We start from the raw sequence: 24,750 nt of genomic DNA on the forward strand, positions 1-24,750 counted from the left end.
TGGGTAAGTAACTGGCTGAGGGATAGAAAACAGAGGGTGGTTATTAGTGGTACACACTCAGACTGGGTCACTGTCACTAGCGGAGTACCTCAGGGGTCAGTATTGGGCCCTATTCTCTTCAATATATTTATTCATGATCTTGTAGATGGCTTGCATATTAAAATATCAATTTTCGCTGATGACCCTAAACTGTTTAAAGTAATTAACACTGAAGAGGACAGTATACTACTACAGAGCGATCTGGATAGACTGGAGGCTTGGGCAGATAAGTGGCAGATGAGGTTTAACACTGACCAATGTAAAGTTCTGCACATGGGAAAGAAATAATGCAAGTCATCCGTACATACTAAATGGTAAAACACTCGGTAACACTGACATGGAAAAGGATCTAGGAATTTTAATAAACAGCAAACTAAGCTACAAAAACCAGTGTCAGCTGCTGCCTAGGCCAATAAGATAATGGGTTGCATCAAAAGGGGCCCCGAGGCCCGTGATGAGAACATAGTTCTACCACTTTACAAATCGCTAGTCAGACCACACATGGAGTACTGTGTACAGTTCTGGGCTCCTGTAAACAAGGCAGACATAGCAGAGCTGGAGAGGGTCCAGAGGAGGGCAACTAAAGTAATAACTGGAATGGGGCAACTACAGTACCCTGAAAGATTATCAAAATTAGGGTTATTCACTTTAGAAAAAATACGACTGAGGGGAGATCTAATTACTATGTATAAATATATCAGGGGTCAGTACAGAGATCTATCCCATCATCTATCCCCCAGGACTGTGATGAAGGGACATTCTCTGCGTCTGGAGGAAAGAAGGTTTGTACACAAACATAGAAGAGGATTCTTTACGGTAAGAGCAGTGAGACTATGGAACTCTCTGCCTGAGGAGGTGGTCATGGTGAGTACAATAAAGGAATTCAAGAGGGGCCTGGATGTATTTCTGGAGTGTAATAATATCACAGGCTATAGCTACTAGAGAGGGGTCGCTGATCCAGGGATTTATTCTGATTGCCTGATTGGAGTCGGGAAGGAATTTTTTATTCCCCTAAAGTGAGGAAAATTGGCTTCTACCTCACAGGGTTTTTTTTTTTTTGCCTTCCTCTGGATTAACTTGCAGGATGACAGGTCAAACTGGATGGACAAATGTCTTTTTTCGGCCTTATGCACTATGTTACTATTATTAGAGATGCGCAAAGTTATGGAAAACTCAATTCAGCTACTTCGCTGAATTTCACAAAGAAAGTCGCTTCTTGACGAATTAGTTCATTTCTTTAGATGTTGCGGGCGCAGGACTGGGAATGGTGATTGCGCTGCCTCCCGTCATTGAACCACTCATCGCTGTTTGTGGCATCTGAGGCTACCATTTAGGTCTTTCAGGGGTTAATCAGGGTAAAATAAATAAATACTCGCTTTATCCATTTGATCACATAGAGGTTTTTGCGGCCATTTTGATAGAAGACATTGCGCAAAATCTCACGCGGTGCCGTGATGACGTCATGGAAGAAGCTGGGACTTAAAGCGGTTATCTCTGAATTCATAAAATATTACTTTATTATAAATATATTCCCAAATACTTTTCATTAGTTATAATGGCTCGTTTGATCTAGGGAGAAATCATTAGGAGAAATAAAATGGCCTCCGTCCTACTAGTACACATAAAACCTGTCCTAATCACAGGAGGACAAGTTACTTCACAACACTGAGCCAAAGAGCTGCCTCATCCTCCTCTCTGCCCTACTTTTCAGGGATTATGATCCTGAATACAGATAAGATCTTCTGATGAATCTCTGTAGGAATGGAGTTCATGAGGAGACATGAAGTAGAGAGAGGAGGTGGGGGTGAGGCTAATGAGCAGGAACCCTTGTATGCAGCCTTCATTACCACAGCCCCACATTACCACAGTTTGTCCTGTCCGTCCTCTCTGTACCTCATGTCGCCTCATGAACTGCATTCCGCTGAAGATCATATTAAACTGTATTCAAGATCCTAATCCCCGAAAAGTAGAGCAGAGAGGAGGATGAGACAGCTCTTTACCACAGTATTCTGAAGTGATTAGGACAGCTTTTGTGTGTACTAATAGGACGGCAGCTATTTTATTTTTCCTAATGATTGCGCCCCAGACAAAACAAGCCATTATATTTAATGAAAGGTATTTGGGAATATATTTATAATAAAGTAATATTTAAGTATTTTTAGCAATTTTATTTTGAATATATGAATTCCCAGAAAACCCCTTTAATGAACATCAAATTGGAATAATCCAGCACTGCAACAGTTCCTCAAAATAGGATAATTATTATTAGAGTGCATTCAAACCACTGTATTTTCAGTCCATGCATGTTTTGCATTTTTTGCGGCTTGGACGTGGGCCCATTCATTTCTGTAGGTCCGCAAAAAACTGCAGACAGGACACGAGCACAGATGTAATCTCTGTGCTGTCCACATCTGTGCGACTGAGCCGCAAATTATAGGACATGTCCTATTCTTTCCATTTTTGCGGACAAGAAAGGGAATTTTTTCAGTTTAGCTGACAAAAAGTGGAGGATGCACACAGATTGCATCCGTATTTAGAGGATTCGCGATTTGCAGACCGCAAAACAAATACTGTTTTGTAAATGCACCCTTAGGCTACATTCACACGTCAGTATTTTCCTATAGCCCGATTTTCGGTCCGTTTTTTGCGGATCTTTTTTAGGGTCCATTCACACGTCCGTTTTTTCTTTCCTGATCTGTTCCGTTTTTTGCGGAACAGATCAGAACCAGATCTGGACCCATTCATTTTCAATGGGTCCTGGAAAAATCGGACAGCACAATGTGTGCTGTCCGTTTCCGTTGTTCCGTTCCGCATGTCCATTTAAATATAAAACATGTCCTATTCTTGTCCGCAAAATTCGGATCCTGGTACAATACAAAGTCAATGGATCCGCAAAAAACGGAAGACATTCGTATGTCATTCCGTATGTCATACGTTTTATGCGGAATCCGTTCCTGGAAACACATAACAAATTTTTAAATGTTTTTATTAAATTTTTTTTCAAAGAAATCCAAACAACTTTATTTGATTATTGAACTTTATACATGTTTCCGTTTTTTGCGGATCCGCAAAAAACGGATGACATATGGAAACATTTTCAGGAACAACAGATACGCAGAAAAAAGGAACGAAAATCGGGCTATAGGAAAATACTGACGTGTCAATGCAGCCTTACAGGGAGTAAAATGCAAAAATTGCTTATGAATTACAGGCTACTCTTGCTTCTTCTCGAACCCTGTTGATATACAGTACTAGTTGTTATGCATCAGAATTATCATCCTGTCTTCTGGAATACACTTTATATTCGGCATACTACTCCTGGTCCTGTATACATGGTATTGCTTATGAGGAATAAAATTAATACATTCTTGCTCTTAAACCACTTTCTGGTTACTGTTGCTCAGAGTGTTTGTGAGATGATCATATGGCAATAATATAGCCTTTGTTAATAATCTGCCCCCTTGTTGGCCAAGTCTTTTGTGCTGATCACACAAAGGTCCCGTTCATAAAATGGCAACTAATGGAGGGCCATGTGACCAGGCAAAAATAACTCCAGACACATCACTCAGCCTCCTCCATTGAAATAAATCATTATGTGATGTGTCTGATCACATGACCTTCTATAAGCAGCCATTTTATGGACAGTCCCTCTTTGCAGACAGTACAGAAGATCTGCCCAAAAAAGAGACATGGCTTATGATTTAAAGCAAATGGCACAGAATATCAACAAAAAATATATCAAAAAGTGACATATAGACATCTTAGAAACACACTGGTCAACATTAGCCAGAAAGTGGACGACCCCTTTTAAATGTTTTGTCAATTATTTAATGAACATCCTTATTTTTTTATGAATTTTTAAGGCTGGAAATTAGTGATGAGCGAAGTTGAAAAATTCAATTTGGCTGCTTCACCAATTGTCATGCAGAAATTCAATTTGTGATTAATTACTTTGTCATGAAGTGCATTCCTTTGTATGTAGCAGGTACAATGACAAGGAAAGGCGATCCCGCCAACACCCTCATTGAATCCCTCAGATGCCGCGTTCATCACTGATCACGGCATCTGATGCTACAATTGACGCCTTTCAGGGGTTAATCAGGTTTAAAAAAAAACAAACATACTCACCGTATCCATTTGCTTGCAGAGAGGCCATCGCAGCCGACTTGATTGAAAATAACGCGCGGTAATGTGATAACATCATCACGCTGGCCGGGTGCAATGATGATGTCACCGCACCTGGTGAGCTTGCATGGTAACATCACACGTCACTGCACATAAGATTTTTGTGTAGTATGTTCAATCAAGATGGCTGCGACGGTCTCTCCGTGAGCAAATGGATGATGTGAGTATGTTTTTTTTTTTTTTTTAACCACCATTTCAGGAAAAATAGATTCATTACCATGAAGCGCGAGGAAATTTGGTTTTGCGGCGAATCAAACATTTTCCTGAAATTCAGATCAAAGTCAATTTGTTTTGTTTTTCTTCGATTCACTCAATACTACTGGAAAGCTTTGAATATTTTACTTGCTGTAAATAGAATAATATTCCTGATAGTTTTTGATATTGCTGGATGTGCCATGCCAGGTGATGTTTTTCATTGTATTGCCCCCGTTGCCCCATTGAAAATTCACAGCCAAAGGGTAGTCACTGGGTGAAGAATGAGGCCTCTTTCACATAACAGAGCTGTAGGCAGTATGGTACAAACATCTTTATTTAACACATCAGAAAAAGCAACCATCAAGGACCATCACAGGGTTACAATAACAGACAAGGTATACATAGTGCACACCCTTAAATACAATGAAGTCTGTGTCCCTGAGAGTGGGAGGAGAGAGAGGTTCATAATCATTGACTGCCCTGAAAATATGAACTCTTATTTATGGTTTCATTCTGGCTTTAGAACCTTCCAGGAATTTTTTAGCCAAAAGTCTAGAGGGACAAGAAAAAACAGGCCTGGGTGTCACACTTTGCACTGACCAAGAGGGACACATTTTGTTGTGGGACACATTTAAGATAATTTACACCAAAATGATATCTGTGGTAAGGATTTCAGTTTTTGGGTGCATTCACAGATCCGTAAAAAATAAAGATGACATCTGTGTGATGACTGCGTTACATCCGCTTTTTTGCGGACCCATGCCTATTCCTGTCTGCAAAATGGACTAGAATAGGACATGTTTATCTTTTTTGTGGGGATGCAGAATGGACATATGGATGTGGACAGCACACAGAGTGCTGTCCGCATTTTTTGCAGCCATATTGAAATGAATGGGTCCACATCTGATCCGCAAAAGATACAGATCGAATAAAGAGCAAAAATAATGTGTTGGGGCCTTTGTCATACAGACAGTAGAAGATGCAACAAACTCTTTGAGGTGAGCCCTCATGCATGCTTATTTTTACATTTAAAGAGGACTTCTCAGGTCGTCTGACATATTGAATGTAATATATCATTAGAAATCTGTGAATATCACCACTGTGCAGAGCGAAACACCCCCTTCACTATGTACAGCCACAAGGGCATTCCTCACCACCTAGAGATAATGCCCCCGTGGTCCGCCACACAGTATAATGTCTCTTTACCCCCCCACATATACTATATAATGCACCATTGTGGCCCCACACACAGTATGTCTCCTTGTGGCCATCACAGAGTATAATGGCCCCCATACAGTATAATGAACCTCAGTGGCCCCCCTTGCACAGTATAATGACACCCCAGGGCCTCCCATACAGTATAATGAGGCCCAGTGGCCTCCTCATAAACCTGTCATTGCTGGAAGGTTGTTGGTGCTTTCACCTACTGATGGTGCTCATTTCCCCATGCCCCTTCTCTACTCTGGGCCCGGAGAGAAGGAGCACGTGGGGGCTGAATGCAGTCGTGAGGGAAAGGACATCCAGCTTCCTGGCGCTATCGAAATAAGTTCTTCCATCTGCATTGATGGAAGCAGCCATAGCTGCTGTCACCCCCTTGACAGCTGACACCTGGGGTGGAGTCCCCCCCCTTCCCCGACTTAGAACTCCACTGTCACAAGAGATATTCTTTCCTAAAAACCATGCTTACAGTTGAGAACATTTCTACAATGCTGCTTCTAATACAACATAGCACAATTATTTTTCTATTGGATTCATTTGGAATCGGAGGTATAGGAAGATACATAAGAACCATATAGACCTCTACAGGTGCCATTTAATGGCTCTGTACAAAAAGTATGTGTGCATAAATATAAACTTCTACAGACCTTAGATACCAAGTATAATTTTTTATATATTTATATTATAGCTCAGTTTAATGTACTATTTAATAGAAATCCACTCATTTCCTTGTCTTGAAAATACTATGGCATTCTTTCAAACATGACAAAACTAGTCACGTTTCATGCACCATTGACTTAATTTATTTATAAGGATGCTGTAGTAATTATTATTCCCACATTCTCTATTTCAATTAGGTCATGCTTCCGGAAAAGATTGCTGAGGTTTATCAATAGCATTCTACACATACCTCATTATAAAAACAACTATTAGAAGTCACATCTAAGCTGAAGCTCAGAACATCAGAACATCTCAATTGCAGGAGGAAAACTTTTGTCAGTTCAGGCAGAGGAGAGGAGAGCAAAGTCAAGATTCTCATTAGATTCATATAAAAGTTGTATAAATAAGTCTAAGGGCATATTCACCATATCCATACATACAGTAAGGGTCGACAAGTCAATTCTGACTCCTGATGATCCAGTTTCACACTGGGGAAATGTGATGAGTAAATCAGACCAATAGACCCTGTATGTTTTGAGTAAAATCAGACAAATATAGAAGCACACAGTTTTGGCGTATAAGACTATTAACTGATTGGTAGTAGAATAGCCCCATTATTCTGGGGCATTTATTAGATACCACCATCATATCAGTTTGGGGTTTCTTACTGGTTCCCAATTCGTGGTTGCTAAATCAAATAGACAATAAACTAATCCAGGGAACCATTGCTCTGGTGACATGGCATATGTCACCGTAAGCGGTTGACAACCCTGGGAGAACGTTCTTTTGCCTCCAGACTTAATAATACCATAGAGGTTTATGAATCATATAGTGTCAGTACATTCTGTAGACACTTGGTCTGTGAGGTTTTTGCTTGTGATATAAGGGGCCCTCTGCCCACACATATGTTTTAATCTTATATTGAGTAATAAAGAGTTTATTATTTTGTCTTTTAGTATCTATACAAACAGTGAAATAATTTTTAAGGGCATATTCACACTATACTTTTGTTGTGGTTTTTTTTCAATTGAAATGACTAAACATTACCAACTTATATGAATTTTTCCTAAAGTTCAGAAACATGGTAATAGAATGGGTTATATAAACTATAGGACATATACTGACGTGATTGGGCTGCAACAATCAACAAGATATACAACTTACTCAAAAAAGTGTCATGACAGAGCGATAAAAATATATAAAATCACATTAAAGGTGTGTCATATAACACAAATAGGGACTACATTCAGGGATATTACATACATTCTAAGTAAAGTGTTTGGCTCAAATGATTAAATAATGAATAATGTAAAAATAGCAAATAATAATATATCATACATAAAAAGAGAGGCTCCTATATACTTTAGAGGGGTTCTTTGGCGTCATAATTAATTTTTTTCTTACCTGCCCAGAGAACCCCTGGCTAGCTAACATGGAGAGGGGAGGTGTTCTGTGTAAACAGGAAGTTCTACAAGTAAACATCCTGCCCAAATGGAATGATACATAAGAACATTCCAAGGCACACTTATTTATTGTATCTAGCAGTTTTACAATGACAGCCTATTAGGTTTCTGTGCATGGCAGACCTAAAGTCTTTTGTAACGCCTCTTGGAGCAATAACAACCATCGGGACCCTGAGATTGCATTGTGGGGGACCTGATGGGGTACAGAGGGAGCACCCTCCCTCTGTAAACAACCTTTTAGATACCACAGTTGCTACTGACCACAGCCTCTAGTGGTTTAAGCCCACAGGATAGGTGATGTCTCTAATTGGTGTGGTCCAACACCCCGAACCCCCACCAATCATGAGAATCGGTATTAAAGTCCCCCATTTGAATGGAGCCACAGTTTAGCCTGTATGCTGTAGGTCCATTCAAACTCTGCAGCTCCCGGAGAACACTGTGGTTGAATGCTCACCAAATAAACACTTATCACCTATGCTGTTGCATTGTTCACTGTCCTGGACACCTGTGCACAAATCTTTAGCATGTTCAAATGTGGCAAACGCAAGTAATAAAATTAAATGAAATAAGATAAACTTAGGGATATTTTGTTAAGAATAAATGGCTGAAGGGTGAGCTAATAACTACCTATTGTGGCGAAAATAACCTCGCCACTGGGTTTTGGAGGGGCCTGTTTGCCAGCCTTTTGCCTCAGGATTATGGCCCATATACTAAAACTTTGTTTTCTCTCATTAAAAAGGCTTGTTCGTGTATTTTTACTATGTGGTTCGGCAGATGGGATTTACCGAACAAACTACCTAACAAGACGCTTTCAACGAAAGTATGCATGAATGGATCTATTTGTGCAATTTGTACATTCTTTGAAGGATAAGGTATTGTGTTTGTTAACTGCATGTGATTGGCTAATGTAAAATCTGTCTAAGTCTTCCACAACATCCCCAGGGGAGTTTCCCTTGCTAGAAGACCGGCATCAAAGGCTGACATGTAGCCCCATTAAAGAGTTCCTGTTTACCCTCAACATAGAGCCTCGTCTCACATGTGCGGGGAAAAGGCTGCCTCTACACTTGGGAATGTTATACGCTGTATACTCCCCTGGCTATAATCACTGTGCTGTTTTAAGAGCTTGTTCCTGCATCGCTCTCTGAAGGAAGAGAGGGTCACCGACTGGAACCTAAAAACCTTGTCGTGGGTCCAGGGTGAGTAGAAGATGGCGAGATCCCAACCAAGCTATGGCGGTCCATGAGGTCAGTGTCACGATCAGTGTGGGGGGTAAACTCCACACTGAACACAGGAGGGAAGGGGGACATTGACTGGGCCTGGAAACTAGGGAAGAAACAGGTCACCCGCTAGACAACCCTCATCCGGGCCCTGACTACCTATCAATATGAATAGACCTTGAAGATAGGAATATTCATAAGCAGGATACCTAGGCCCTGATTTCCCTATAAGGCCCTGGAATAAGTATAGGACCAGAGACAACCCATTCCTCTCCAGATGGACGAATGGAAGTCTCTGTCTCAGGCCCAGATACAACAACAGGGAATAAAACAAATACAAACAAATGTGACACTTAACTTCTGTAGAGATGGAAGAACAGGAACACCAGAGAGGATCTCACCTCAGCCAAACCCAAATTAAGCTATCAACTGCATAATCAGAAGGGTGGGGTGAGAAATCGTACCGGAGGAAAAGAAAATGGAAGTGAGTCTGAAACAAGACAGGCGACAGATATGGTAATTAATAAATGTAAACCTGAAACGTAACAGGCAACAGACCTGGCAATCAATAACGTAAGACTTAAGCGTAACAGGCAACAGGTATAGTAATTAATGAACGTAAGCCTGAAACATAACAGGCAACAGATATAGTAATTGATGAACGTAAGCCTAAAACGTAACAGGCAACAGACACGGTAAATGATAAACGTAAGCCTGAAGCGTAACAGGCAACAGACATGGAAACTGCTAAACGTAAGCCTGAAGCGTAACAGGCAACAGATAAGGTAGTTAATAAATGTAAGCCTGAAGCGTAACAGGCAACAGATATGGTAATTGATAAACGTAAGCCTGAAACGTAACAGGCAATAGACATGGCAATTGCTAAACGTAAGCATGCAGCGTAACAGGCAACACATAAGATAAATAATAAACGTAAGCCTGAAGCGTAACAGGCAACAGATATGGTAATTAATAAACGTAAGCCTGAAATGTAACAGGCAAAAGATATGGTAATTAATAAACGTAAGCCTGAAACATAACAGGCAACATACATGGTAATTGGTAAACGTAAGCCTGAAGCGTAACAGGCAACGTATATGGTAATTAAAAAATGTAAGCCTGAAACGTAACAGGCAACAAACATGGTGATCTGAAAACGTGAGCCTGCAACGTGACAGGCGACAGACATGGTGACTGAAAAGTGAGCCTGAAACGGCCAGCAATAGAAATGGTAGCTACCAAACCCTGGGGGGCCAACCGTGACTGGTAGCGACATTCATAACTAATGTGGGACTGAGTGACGGAATGAGTGTGTGGAAAAGAAATGTAGTTACCGAAACATCCGCAGATGTAGCAGAGTGGAATAGGTGGCGGTCGGTTCAGTCAGAACGACTGACAGACTATTAGAGAGAACCTCGGCTGGCGGTATGCAGCTAGAACAGGGGAGCACCCAGGGTCTGCAAAACAATTAGTATCGTGACGAGCAGGCCAAAAATATATATATATGTTGGTAAGGCTGAGGTTCAGCCTGCATTTGTGGGAGGGGCTTGAGCCTTCTTAAACCCCCACTTACCTCGTCACAGTGGGCGTTCCGGTTCTTGGTTATTCACTTGCTATTGTTCGTGTGTCTCCTGGTACCTACGGTCGCCTCGTGCAGAGTTTCGTCTCTTCTGGTGGTAAGTAGGGGGGCTCTTTCGCAGGGTCCTTCCCGTCGGCTCCTTCCCGCCGCCTCATTCTACAGGTGCGTTCCAGCGTGGAACGCACGCGCTTCCGGCTCCCCTCCACCGCCTGTCTCCCTGTTTGCCTGGCAACGTGGTGATAGGGAGCGCATCCGGTAGCTGGCACTGCCATTCCAGTGTGCCGGTACCCGGCGGCTCCACGGGCTTCCGACGGCGGGCGGCCCGGGGATGAGTCTGCACACCCCGGCATCTCCCCGACACTACTTCCGGTGCCACTGGTGACGTCACCCGCCCCCTCCTGGCTGGTCTCCCTGGCTGCGATGTCAGCTTGCGTTCCACGTGGAGCGCGGGCTCACGGGCAGCCGGGCCGGCCAGGGAAGGGAGAAGGGGGGGGTGGGGAGAGAGAGAGAGAGGGGTTAGTTCTCCGGGTGACGGCACGGTCCTGGCCCACAGGGCAGGGCCCTGGGCAAGTCGCCCATTGATTGTTCTAAACCCGCCATCAGGGCAAAGGAACTGAAAAAAAAAAAAAAAAAAAAAGAAACAAACGTTTTTCAACCAAACCCGCCAGTAATGATATATAAACCGCCATATAGGAAATTAAATATGTTAGAAATTAAACCACCATATAGAAATCAATAACTATTCAACTGCCATATAGAAAAAAAAAAGAAAAATTTAAAAATTTATAAACCTGCAATAAACAAAAAAAAGAAAAAGAAAAAAGGAAAAGAAAATGGATTCACAGACAAACCCGCCATATGGTTAAAAAAAAAAAAAAAAAAATTTATTTACTGGAAACCCGCCATATGGAAAAAAAAATAAAATAAAATGAAACCCGCCATGGTAAAAAAAAAAAAAAAAAAATATAAAAGAGGGAAATGAGGTACTGGAAACCCGCCATATAGTAAAAAAAAAAAAAAAAAAAATTTTATAAATAATTTTAAATTCGGGGGTCCACGTGGGACCAGTCTGGCTCCTTCCCACTTCGGCCATCGGGTCACATCCGAGGGGTCTGGTTTCCCTGGTTCGCCCAGGCTATCATGTTTTGTCAGGTCACCAGGTCATTGTCTGCCGGTTGCAGTCGGGTGGCCGCTCACGGTTGGTGGCGCCCCCTCCTCCCCTGGTACGCTCAGGGCTCGGCTCACTCCTGGTACGCCCAGGTCTTCACGTTTCTTGTCTTGCACACGGGTTCACGCACCTGTCCTTCGGCTGCAGGTCTCCCTAGGCGGCCATCTTCGGCTTCTCCCCTGGGCTTCCTTGCTGTCCGTAAATCCAAAGTTCATGGCTTACCACTGCCCTTCGCGGGCCGCTGCTACGCGCAGCCTCCATTTTCAGGGCTACGCGCCTTCTCTCCTGTCAAACCGCCTGGTTCGCCCAGGCGGCTCAATTCGGTCAGGTGTCCGATCCGATGCGCTCGGATGGTCGCTTGGCCTTAGGGTGAGCCCCAGCCTGGCCAGTTCGCCTGGTGTCGCAGGTTGGGGGACACCCATGGCCTCTGCACTTTCAAATGTTTCGCCTGTTGCTTTATTTACAGGAGTTTTGTTCCCAGTTCTCCGTTCCTTTTTCGGTCCTGTTCAGGTAAGTTCGTGCTGGCACCACCTCGGTCCCAATCCAATCATAACCACGCGTTAATTACCTTCGTCTGTTCGGCTAGGCCAGGTTCGTCGGAACCGTCTTGCGAATTCCGTTACCAGTACGTGTCTCTCTGTCGTGCACCAATTTAATCTCCAAGTACGTCATCACCTTCTTTTTTTTTTTTCTTCCCCTTTCTCCCTTTATTTTGTCATGCCTTATATTTTTTAGCTGCTCTGCCATGTCTCGAGCCTCGGATATGGAGGACGGCCTTTCCATCTCCGGCTCGATCGCATCAAGCCAAGCGGGTCCCTCGTCCCTTCGGAGCTGGACCATCCCAAAGCTATTGGCCGAGTTAGGCTACTTTCACACTAGCGTTCGCTGGTCCGCTCGTGAGCTCCGTTTGAAGGAGCTCACGAGCGGACCCGAACGCAGCCGTCCAGCCCTGATGCAGTCTGAATGGAGCGGATCCGCTCAGACTGCATCAGTCTGGCGGCGTTCAGCCTCCGCTCCGCTCGCCTCCGCACGGACAGGCGGACAGCTGAACGCTGCTTGCAGCGTTCGGGTGTCCGCCTGGCCGTGCGGAGGCGTGCGGATCCGTGCGGATCCGTCCAGACTTACAATGTAAGTCAATGGGGACGGATCCGTTTGAAGATGCCACAATGTGGCTCAATCTTCAAGCGGATCCGTCCCCCATTGACTTTACATTGAAAGTCTGGACGGATCCGTACGAGGCTATTTTCACACTTAGCTGTTATATGCTAAAAATAATGCAGACGGATCCGTTCTGAACGAAGCCTCCGTCTGCATTATTATGAGCGGATCCGTTCAGAACGGATCCGCCCGAACGCTAGTGTGAAAGTAGCCTTAAACCGGAGGGGCATTCCACACCCGGCCACCGCAAGAAAGGCAGAATTATATAAACTGCTTATGACCAGCCCTAGCGCCACGGCGGTGCAACCGGAGGCGTCGGCCATCCAGTTGTCCCTGGTACAGCTGCAGGCGACCCTGAATTCCCTGGTGGACTCGGTAGCGGACGTTCGGGCTAGAGTTTCGGAGCTTGAATCCCGGCCACCCGTTGTACCTCCGGCTCCCGTTCCGCTGATGACCCCATCTACATCAGGCTGGCTGGCTACAGGTACGCCAAGACCCATTCCACAGGTGTCCCCCTCTCACTTCATCCCTGATAACCTTAAAAGAGACATCCTGGCGGGGAAAGATGTCAATTTGGCATCAATCTTCATTGCCGCTCAAGATGTGCCCGAGAACCGGGTCATCAACTGTGGTGATGTGTCGGTGGTCCTTCGGGCCAAGGATTCACGGCTCAACCGCAAGTTGTCCATCCCGAAATTTGTCCTGGCCTTCAGCCTCTTCAGGGACATCGTTTGCACCGCACAGCCAGAGAGAAGGGAGGAGCTGGACAGTTATTTGTACCTAGTCACTGACCTGGGGCACAAATATGGTGGGTCGGCCTTCTATGACTACCACCGTTCCTTTTCAGCCAAGGCGGCGGCAGCCCTGGCCCAGTTCCAGTATGTCACCAGCTGGTCCTTGATTGACACCGAACTTTTCTGCCGTCACTTCGCTGGCCTCAGGGCTCCCAACTGTGCGACATGTCAGTCGATTTTCCACTCCTCTGAATGGTGCCCTAATACCGCGCACCCGTCTCAGGACAGGGCCATCCCGGGGACCTCTGGATCATTTCCATCCAACCCCTCCACAGACAAGCTCGGCAAACCTATTGTCTACCTGGGGAAGAGCCAGGTCTGCAATAACTTTAATTCAGGGGGGTGCTCTTATGCCAGCTGCCGATCGCTCCACGTCTGCTCCCAGTGCTTCAGGGCCCACCCGCGGTCCGCCTGCCCAAAGAAGTCTTCCAAGGGTTCCTGACTAGCGGACATCAACGTGGACCTCTTGGCGGCACTCCTTCGCGATCACCACGATCAAGACTTCGTGGCGTTCTTGTTGGCAGGCTTCCGCAAGGGGTTCCACACAGGGCTCATCGCTCTGCCACAGGTGCCCTGGGAGGGCAGGAATCTGCTGTCCGCCACCCTGGACCCCCCAGCAACTAGCGAGTTGCTCCAGTCGGAGGTATCCAAGGGGTTCCTCATAGGCCTGTTCCCACGCATCCCGTTTTCCTCATGGCGCATTAACCCCATCGGCTTGGTAGCAAAGAAGAACACCAATAAAAAAAGATTAATTTATGATCTGTCCGCCCCTCATGTGTCCGGTGTTCCAAGCCTCAATTCTCTGATCCCCTCAGAAGAATTTTCCATGCGTTATTCTTCGGTGGACGACGCCATCCAGGCCATCCTGTCGCATGGTAGGGGCGCTTGGCTGGCAAAAGTTGACATTGCAGATGCATTTAAACTCCTTCCCATCCTGCCGCAGTTATGGCAGTTCTACGGTATTGAGTGGGCCGGCCAGTATTTTTTCGCCAACAGGCTCACGTTTGGATCCAAGAGTAGCCCGCTACATTGGATCCTGATCCATCACGGGGGCCTCCGGTCGGTCATTCACTACCTTGACGATTTTCTTGTTGTCGAGGATCCGCAGGGCGGGTCCGGCATACTTTCCGTCCTCCTCGAATTGTTTGCCAGTCTGGCTGTTCCGGTCGCGGAGTCTAAGACTGAGGGTCCGGCCACGAGGGTATCATTCTTGGGCATCGTCCTGGATTCGGTTCTGTTGCAAGCCAGCCTACCAGAGGAGAAACTCGCTCAGTGTCGGGAGGTCATTTCCCATGCGGCAGCCACGGGATGCCTCACTAGAGTCGAGTTGCAGTCTCTTCTGGGGCGGCTCAACTTTGCCTCCAGGATTATGCCCCAGGGGAGAACCTTCGTGTCAAGGCTGCTCCAGCTTCTTCCCTCGGCACCCGAACAGGACAGCATCATCCGATTGGACGGCCAGGCCATGGCGGACCTGGCTATGTGGGAGTTGTTCCTGTCCCGGTGGAATGGTGTCTCCTTTTTCGTGTCACCTTGGTCTTCCTCCTGCCCGACTATTTTTTCAAACGCAGCGGCATCTTGCGGCTACGCTGCCATTTGGGGTTCCCAGTGGCTAGCGGATCGTTGGCCCAGCGCCATCATAGAGGAGGCTGAATCCATCCGCACCTCCTCTTTGTTGGAATTATACCCCATTATGGCAGCGGCTCAGGCTTGGGGCCACCTCTGGGCCAACTTGCCGGTGATATTTGTGACAGATAACCAGGCCTTGGTCGACATATTGGCCAAGGGCAGGGCCAAGTCCCCCAAAATCATGGCACTGTTGCGCCAGCTGGTTTGGCTGGCCCTGTCGCATAACTTCCACGTGCATTGTAGCCACATCCCGGGGGAGAGGAATATAGCAGCCGACGCGCTGTCCAGATTTAATTTCGAACTTTTCTTCCAGGTAATGCCGGAGGCCGAGCCACGCAGATTTCCCACCCCGCCCTTCAGTTCCCTGACAATGGACTAAGCATACTCATCGCGTCAGCAAGGGACCTGGCGCAGCAGTCCCTTGCCCCCAACACGGCCAGGAACTACCTTTTGAGGCCTGAGAACCTTCCAGGAGTTCTCACGTCTGCACCCGCAGGCTGGCCTGGCAGACATTCCTTACGTCATGGCCTTCATCGCCCATTGTCACCACCAGTTACACCTCTCCTACAACACCATTAAGTTGTACCTAGCGGGCGTGCAACACCACACCATGCTCCGCAACCCGGGGGGCGGGTCCATTCTTTCTGCGCATGCGGTCAAGGCCACCTTGCGAGGGGTCCAGAAGGGTGGGCCCAATGCCCCGTCCCGCAGGCAGGGCATCACGGGGGAAATGTTCCGGAAATTATCTTCAGCCCTGGATGGTGCTCCTTTTGGGCCAGCTTGGTCATCAAAGCTGCCATGTACTTAGCATTTTATGGCTTCCTTAGGCCGGGCGAGTTCACGTGCGGTACGGCGGGACGGTGCAGCCTGCACAGAGAGCAGCTGGTGAGGGGGATTGACCATTATGCGCTGAAGATAATTACCACCAAAACCAGTCAAACTGGCCCCCCGGTGAAAGTCCAGTTCTTTCCCACTAGCAATGAATGGTGCCTGATACAGGTATTTGACCGGCTCATCCTCGCCCTCCGGGAGGAGCCACCTCACAGCCCTCTGCTACCCCATCTGAAGGGAGCTCTCACCACGGCGCAATTCGTCAGCCACATCCGCACGGTGGCGGCTGGCTTGGGATTGGACTCAGGAGCGATATCCGGTCATTCCTTCCGCATTGGTGCCGCCTCCGCGGCTTCCCGGCGGGGGGTCCCCGCCCATGTCATCCGGAAAATGGGGAGATGGCGTTCGTCTTGCTTCGCCAGATACATACCTAACCCGCAGGTGGAGATTTCGCAGGCATTTCGGTGTTTGGTGTTATAAGTAGGGATGAGCGAACTCGAACTGTATAGTTCGGGTTCGTACCGAATTTTGGGGTGTCCGTGACACGGACCCGAACCCGGACATTTTCGTAAAAGTCCGGGTTCGGGTTCGGTGTTCGTCGCTTTCTTGGCGCTTTTGTGACGCTTTCTTGGCGCTTTTTGAAAGGCTGCAAAGCAGCCAATCAACAAGCGTCATACTACTTGCCCCAAGAGGCCATCACAGCCATGCCTACTATTGGCATGGCTGTGATTGGCCAGAGCACCATGTGACCCAGCCTCTATTTAAGCTGGAGTCACATAGCGCCGCCCGTCACTCTGCTCTGATTAGCGTAGGGAGAGGTTGCGGCTGCGACAGTAGGGCGAGATTAGGCAGATTAACTCCTCCAAAGGACTTGATTAACTGATCGATCTGCAGCTGTGGATCATTGAGCTGCTGATCCTCAATTGCTCACTGTTTTTAGGCTGCACAGACCGTTTGTCAGTCTCATTTTTCTGGGGTGATCGGCGGCCATTTTGTGTCTTGTGGTGCGCCAGCACAAGCTGCGACCAAGTGCATTTAACCCTCAATGGTGTGGTTGTTTTTTGGCTAAAGCCTACATCAGGGTGAAGCTGTCACACCAAGTGCATTTAACCAGCAATAGTCTGTTCATTTTTTGGCCATATACAAAATCAGGGGCAAGCTGCGCCTGTCACCAAGTGCATTTAACCCTCAATGGTGTGGTTGTTTTTTGGCTAAAGCCTACATCAGGGTGAAGCTGTGACACCAAGTGCATTTAACCAGCAATAGTCTGTTCATTTTTTGGCCATATACAAAATCAGGGGCAAGCTGCGCCTGTCACCAAGTGCATTTAACCCTCAATGGTGTGGTTGTTTTTTGGCTAAAGCCTACATCAGGGTGAAGCTGTCACACCAAGTGCATTTAACCAGCAATAGTCTGTTCATTTTTTGGCCATATACAAAATCAGGGGCAAGCTGCGCCTGTCACCAAGTGCATTTAACCCTCAATGGTGTGGTTGTTTTTTGGCTAAAGCCTACATCAGGGTGAAGCTGTCACACCAAGTGCATTTAACCAGCAATAGTCTGTTTATTTTTTGGCCATATCCCAGTCTAATTCTGTCACTAAATCCATACCGGTCACCCAGCGCCTAAATACTAGGCCTCAAATTTATATCCAGCTAAATCTGTCCCTAGTGCTGTAGCTGGGCGAGTTATTTAGTGTCCGTTCAAGCACATTTCTTGTTCTGGGTTGAAATACAATTCCCAATTTAGCAATTTCATAATTTAGTGGTTCCTGCTATATCAGAGCTATTTGAAATCTATCCCAAAAAGGGTATATAATATTGAAGGTGCACATTGGGTCATTCAGAATAACTTCACACACACCCGCTACTGTGTATTTCCAAGTCTAATTCTGTCACTAAACCCATACCTGTCACCCAGCGCCTAAATACTAGGCCTCAAATTTAAATCCCTCTAAATCTCTCGTTACCGCTGTACTGTTGTTGCTGGGCAAGATATTTAGTGTCCGTCAAAGCACATTTTTTGTTCTGGGTTGAAGTACAATTCCCAATTTAGCAATTTCATAATTTAGTGGTTCCTGCTATATCAGAGCTATTTGGAATCTATCCCTAAAAGGGTATATAATATTGAAGGTGCACATTGGGTCATTCAGAATAACTTCACACACACCCGCTACTGTGTATTTCCAAGTCTAATTCTGTCACTAAACCCATACCTGTCACCCAGCGCCTAAATACTAGGCCTCAAATTTAAATCCCTCTAAATCTCTCGTTACCGCTGTACTGTTGTTGCTGGGCAAGATATTTAGTGTCCGTCAAAGCACATTTTTTGTTCTGGGTTGAAGTACAATTCCCAATTTAGCAATTTCATAATTTAGTGGTTTCTGCTATATCAGAGCTATTTGAAATCTATCCCTAAAAGGGTATATAATATTGAAGGTGCACATTGGGTCATTCAGAATAACTTCACACACACGCTTCTGTGCATTTCCAAGTCTAATTCTGTCACTAAATCCATACCGGTGACCCAGCGCCTAAATACTAGGCCTCAAATTTAAATCCCTCTAAATCTCTCGTTACCCACCGCTGTACTGTTGTTGCTGGGCAAGATATTTAGTGTCCGTCAAAGCACATTTTTTGTTCTGGGTTGAAGTACAATTCCCAATTTAGCAATTTCATAATTTAGTGGTTTCTGCTATATCAGAGCTATTTGAAATCTATCCCTAAAAGGGTATATAATATTGAAGGTGCACATAGGGTCATTCAGAATAACTTCACACACACGCTTCTGTGCATTTCCAAGTCTAATTCTGTCACTAAATCCATACCGGTGACCCAGCGCCTAAATACTAGGCCTCAAATTTAAATCCCTCTAAATCTCTCGTTACCCACCGCTGTACTGTTGTTGCTGGGCAAGATATTTAGTGTCCGTCAAAGCACATTTTTTGTTCTGGGTTGAAGTACAATTCCCAATTTAGCAATTTCATAATTTAGTGGTTTCTGCTATATCAGAGCTATTTGAAATCTATCCCTAAAAGGGTATATAATATTGAAGGTGCACATAGGGTCATTCAGAATAACTTCACACACACGCTTCTGTGCATTTCCAAGTCTAATTCTGTCACTAAATCCATACCGGTGACCCAGCGCCTAAATACTAGGCCTCAAATTTAAATCCCTCTAAATCTCTCGTTACCGCTGTCCTGTTGTAGCTGGGAAAGTTATTTAGTGCCCGTCAAAGCACATTTTTTGTTCTGGGTTGAAGTACAATTCCCAATTTAGCAATTTCATAATTTAGTGGTTCCTGCTATATCAGAGCTATTTGAAATCTATCCCAAAAAGGGTATATAATATTCAAGGTGCACATTGGGTCATTCAGAATAACTTCACACACACGCTTCTGTGCATTTCCAAGTCTAATTCTGTCACTAAATCCATACCGGTCACCCAGCGCCTAAATACTAGGCCTCAAATTTATATCCCGCTGAATTTGAATACAATACATTGGGCCAAATAATATATTTGTTGTTGTGGTGAACCATAACAATGAGAAAAACATCTAGTAAGGGACGCGGACGTGGACATGGTCGTGGTGGTGTTAGTGGACCCTCTGGTGCTGGGAGAGGACGTGGCCGTTCTGCCACATCCACACGTCCTAGTGTACCAACTACCTCAGGTCCCAGTAGCCGCCAGAATTTACAGCGATATATGGTGGGGCCCAATGCCGTTCTAAGGATGGTAAGGCCTGAGCAGGTACAGGCATTAGTCAATTGGGTGGCCGACAGTGGATCCAGCACGTTCACATTATCTCCCACCCAGTCTTCTGCAGAAAGCGCACAGATGGCGCCTGAAAACCAACCCCATCAGTCTGTCACATCACCCCCATGCATACCAGGGAAACTGTCTCAGCCTCAAGTTATGCAGCAGTCTCTTATGCTGTTTGAAGACTCCGCTGGCAGGGTTTCCCAAGGGCATCCACCTAGCCCTTCCCCAGCGGTGAAAGACATAGAATGCACTGACGCACAACCACTTATGTTTCCTGATGATGAGGACATGGGAATACCACCTCAGCATGTCTCTGATGATGACGAAACACAGGTGCCAACTGCTGCGTCTTTCTGCAGTGTGCAGACTGAACAGGAGGTCAGGGATCAAGACTGGGTGGAAGACGATGCAGGGGACGATGAGGTCCTAGACCCCACATGGAATGAAGGTCGTGCCACTGACTTTCACAGTTCGGAGGAAGAGGCAGTGGTGAGACCGAGCCAACAGCGTAGCAAAAGAGGGAGCAGTGGGCAAAAGCAGAACACCCGCCGCCAAGAGACTCCGCCTGCTACTGACCGCCGCCATCTGGGACCGAGCACCCCAAAGGCAGCTTCAAGGAGTTCCCTGGCATGGCACTTCTTCAAACAATGTGCTGACGACAAGACCCGAGTGGTTTGCACGCTGTGCCATCAGAGCCTGAAGCGAGGCATTAACGTTCTGAACCTGAGCACAACCTGCATGACCAGGCACCTGCATGCAAAGCATGAACTGCAGTGGAGTAAACACCTTAAAACCAAGGAAGTCACTCAGGCTCCCCCTGCTACCTCTTCTGCTGCTGCCGCCTCGGCCTATTCTGCTGCTGCCGCCTCGGCCTCTTCCTCCGCCTCTGGAGGAACGTTGGCACCTGCCGCCCAGCAAACAGGGGATGTACCACCAACACCACCACCACCACCTCCGTCACCAAGCGTCTCAACCATGTCACACGCCAGCGTTCAGCTCTCCATCTCACAAACATTTGATAGAAAGCGTAAATTCCCACCTAGCCACCCTCGATCCCTGGCCCTGAATGCCAGCATTTCTAAACTACTGGCCTATGAAATGCTGTCATTTAGGCTGGTGGACACAGACAGCTTCAAACAGCTCATGTCGCTTGCTGTCCCACAGTATGTTGTTCCCAGCCGGCACTACTTCTCCAAGAGAGCCGTGCCTTCCCTGCACAACCAAGTATCCGATAAAATCAAGTGTGCACTGCGCAACGCCATCTGTAGCAAGGTCCACCTAACCACAGATACGTGGACCAGTAAGCACGGCCAGGGACGCTATATCTCCCTAACTGCACACTGGGTAAATGTAGTGGCAGCTGGGCCCCAGGCGGAGAGCTGTTTGGCGCACGTCCTGCCGCCGCCAAGGATCGCAGGGCAACATTCTTTGCCTCCTGTTGCCACCTCCTCCTTCTCGGCTTCCTCCTCCTCTTCTTCCACCTGCTCATCCAGTCAGCCACACACCTTCACCACCAACTTCAGCACAGCCCGGGGTAAACGTCAGCAGGCCATTCTGAAACTCATATGTTTGGGGGACAGGCCCCACACCGCACAGGAGTTGTGGCGGGGTATTGAACAACAGACCGACGAGTGGTTGCTGCCGGTGAGCCTCAAGCCCGGCCTGGTGGTGTGTGATAATGGGCGAAATCTCGTTGCAGCTCTGGGACTAGCCAATTTGACGCACATCCCTTGCTTGGCGCATGTGCTGAATTTGGTGGTGCAGAAGTTCATTCACAACTACCCCGACATGTCAGAGCTGCTGCATAAAGTGCGGGCCGTCTGTTCGCGCTTCCGGCGTTCACATCCTGCCGCTGCTCGCCTGTCTGCGCTACAGCGTAACTTCGGCCTTCCCGCTCACCGCCTCATATGCGACGTGCCCACCAGGTGGAACTCCACCTTGCACATGCTGGACAGACTGTGCGAGCAGCAGCAGGCCATAGTGGAGTTTCAGCTGCAGCACGCACGGGTCAGTCGCACTACAGAACAGCACCACTTCACCACCAATGACTGGGCCTCCATGCGAGACCTGTGTGCCCTGTTGCGCTGTTTCGAGTACTCCACCAACATGGCCAGTGGCGATGACACCGTTATCAGCGTTACAATACCACTTCTATGTCTCCTTGAGAAAACACTTAGGGCGATGATGGAACAGGAGGTGGCCCAGGAGGAGGAGGAGGAGGATGAGGAAGAGGGGTCATTTTTAGCACTTTCAGGCCAGTCTCTTCGAAGTGACTCAGAGGGAGGTTTTTTGCAACAGCAGAGGCCAGGTACAAATGTGGCCAGCCAGGGCCCACTACTGGAGGACGAGGAGGACGAGGATGAGGAGGAGGTGGAGGAGGATGAGGATGAAGCATGGTCACAGCGGGGTGGCACCCAACGCAGCTCGGGTCCATCACTGGTGCGTGGCTGGGGGGAAAGGCAGGACGATGACGATACGCCTCCCACAGAGGACAGCTTGTCCTTACCCCTGGGCAGCCTGGCACACATGAGCGACTACATGCTGCAGTGCCTGCGCAACGACAGCAGAGTTGCCCACATTTTAACCTGTGCGGACTACTGGGTTGCCACCCTGCTGGATCCACGCTACAAAGACAATGTGCCCACCTTACTTCCTGCACTGGAGCGTGATAGGAAGATGCGCGAGTACAAGCGCACGTTGGTAGACGCGCTACTGAGAGCATTCCCAAATGTCACAGGGGAACAAGTGGAAGCCCAAGGCCAAGGCAGAGGAGGAGCAAGAGGTCGCCAAGGCAGCTGTGTCACGGCCAGCTCCTCTGAGGGCAGGGTTAGCATGGCAGAGATGTGGAAAACTTTTGTCAACACGCCACAGCTAACTGCACCACCACCTGATACGCAACGTGTTAGCAGGAGGCAACATTTCACTAACATGGTGGAACAGTACGTGTGCACACCCCTCCACGTACTGACTGATGGTTCGGCCCCATTCAACTTCTGGGTCTCTAAATTGTCCACGTGGCCAGAGCTAGCCTTTTATGCCTTGGAGGTGCTGGCCTGCCCGGCAGCCAGCGTTTTGTCTGAACGTGTATTCAGCACGGCAGGGGGCGTCATTACAGACAAACGCAGCCGCCTGTCTACAGCCAATGTGGACAAGCTGACGTTCATAAAAATGAACCAGGCATGGATCCCACAGGACCTGTCCGTCCCTTGTCCAGATTAGACATTAACTACCTCCCCATAACCATATATTATTGGACTCCAGGGCACTTCCTCATTCAATCCTATTTTTATTTTCATTTTACCATTATATTGCGATGCTACCCAAAGTTGAATGAACCTCTCCTCTGCCTGTGTGCTAGGCCTAAATATATGCCAATGGACTGTTGCAGTGGTGGCTGACATGAAGCCTGATTCTCTGCTATGACATGCAGACTAATTCTCTGCTGACATGAAGCCAGATTGTCTGTTACGGGACCTCTCTCCTCTGCCTGGGTGCTGGGCCTAAATTTATGACAATGGACTGTTGCAGTGGTGGCTGACGTGAAGCCTGATTCTCTGCTATGACATGCAGACTGATTCTCTGCTGACATGAAGCCAGATTCTCTGTTACGGGACCTCTCTCCTCTGCCTGTGTGTGTGCTGGGCCTAAATATATGCCAATGGACTGTTGCAGTGGTGGCTGACGTGAAGCCTCATTCTCTGCTATGACATGCAGACTAATTCTCTGCTGACATGAAGACAGATTCTCTGTTACGGGACCTCTCTCCTCTGCCTGGGTGCCGGGGCCTAAATATCTGAGAATGGACTGTTCCAGTGGTGGGTGACGGGAAGCCAGATTCTCTGCTATGGAACCTCTCTCCAATTGATTTTGGTTAATTTTTATTTATTTAATTTTTATTTTAATTCATTTCCCTATCCACATTTGTTTGCAGGGGATTTACCTACATGTTGCTGCCTTTTGCAGCCCTCTAGCTCTTTCCTGGGCTGTTTTACAGCCTTTTTAGTGCCGAAAAGTTCGGGTCCCCATTGACTTCAATGGGGTTCGGGTTCGGGACGAAGTTCGGATCGGGTTCGGATCCCGAACCCGAACATTTCCGGGATGTTCGGCCGAACTTCTCGAACCCGAACATCCAGGTGTTCGCTCAACTCTAGTTATAAGGTAATAAAGTCTTACACCTTAACTATTGTTGTCATTTTTGCCCCCTTTTAGGCTACTCTCATACCCGGCTCCAGGCACACCCCAGCCGGTTAGGTTCCAGGCAGGCACTCTGCCCTAGTCTCGTATTTAGCCTTGACCACAAATATATATATATTTATTTTTTTAAGGGGTCCGGATTTTTTTTCTTTATTTTTTTTTTTAAGAAGGGCCAAGAAATGCAAGGTAAATAACCATTTAATAATTTTATGTAATAAGTGTGGATACATGCTCATTAGTGACTTCTTTAAATACGTCGTCCCCACACATAGAAATGACATGCTGCTGTGATTTCTGCTGTGCCTGCTTGTCTTTGATATACATCGTATGCTGTAACTAAGCACATGCTAACACTCTAAGCCTTTTAAAAAATGGGCAGAATTGGACCCCCTGACCCCAGGAGGGTCCCCCTGTCACGGATGGTGTTGCAGAAAACTAGAAGACACAAATGAGATCCAACTGACTTGATCCAAAACTAAGGAACAAAAGGGTAAGCCCTGTAACAGCCCTAGCTCTCTCCCTTACTGCTCAGCCTATGCAAAAATCTCAAATGGTAGAAAACTGCATACCCTCGTTCCTCGACTGTATGACACCTGAACACCCTATAATAGTGAGGGGACACGACCACCGGCTCCCTACACTTAATACGGAGGGAGTCAG

Source organism: Bufo gargarizans, chromosome 10 (genome assembly GCF_014858855.1).
Source record: "Bufo gargarizans isolate SCDJY-AF-19 chromosome 10, ASM1485885v1, whole genome shotgun sequence".
Taxonomy (NCBI): Eukaryota; Metazoa; Chordata; class Amphibia; order Anura; family Bufonidae; genus Bufo; species Bufo gargarizans.